General features: G+C 24.8%; 1 protein-coding gene across 1 annotated transcript in view; it reads right to left on the bottom strand.

Moving 5' to 3' along the window:
- Window positions 1–492, bottom strand: part of LOC145328042 (uncharacterized) — an 83308-nt gene that overhangs the window by 47688 nt on the left and 35128 nt on the right. The gene's annotated exons all lie outside the window — the stretch shown is intronic.

The raw sequence follows: 492 nt of genomic DNA on the forward strand, positions 1-492 counted from the left end.
TTTGTTAAGACTTAACTAACGTATTTTTATTAAATTTATTTACTTGGCTGCTATTAGATAGGCGAACCTGTGCTTTTTCTTTAGCTATTTAGCATATAATCCATAACTCATTTTAAAATTGTCTCCTAATAATGGGGTCTAATTTTACAACGTTTGGAAAAAACTAATTTGATTGACGTCATATTAGAAGGAAATATGTCGTCAATAGGGATACTTCTCTCTAAAGTTTATATTTTGATCCCTTTAACAAACAAATACTACATGTATAAGTGTTTATAAGTTTGTATGACCATACAAAGACCAGAAAGAATTAAAAAAATTTTAGTACTATCCTCTTAGAAACATTTTTTTCAATTTTGAAATTTTTTATGTTGAAAATTTATTTTAAAAATTGAAAAAAATATTTTTAAGAGGATAACGCCCAAATCTTGAATAGGTATAAAAAATAACAACGAAATAATTACTTTTTGAGAAAAAGACATACAAGTATTA

Source organism: Acartia tonsa, chromosome 9 (assembly GCF_053477335.1).
Source record: "Acartia tonsa isolate MP-2025a chromosome 9, ASM5347733v1, whole genome shotgun sequence".
NCBI classification, from domain to species: Eukaryota; Metazoa; Arthropoda; class Copepoda; order Calanoida; family Acartiidae; genus Acartia; species Acartia tonsa.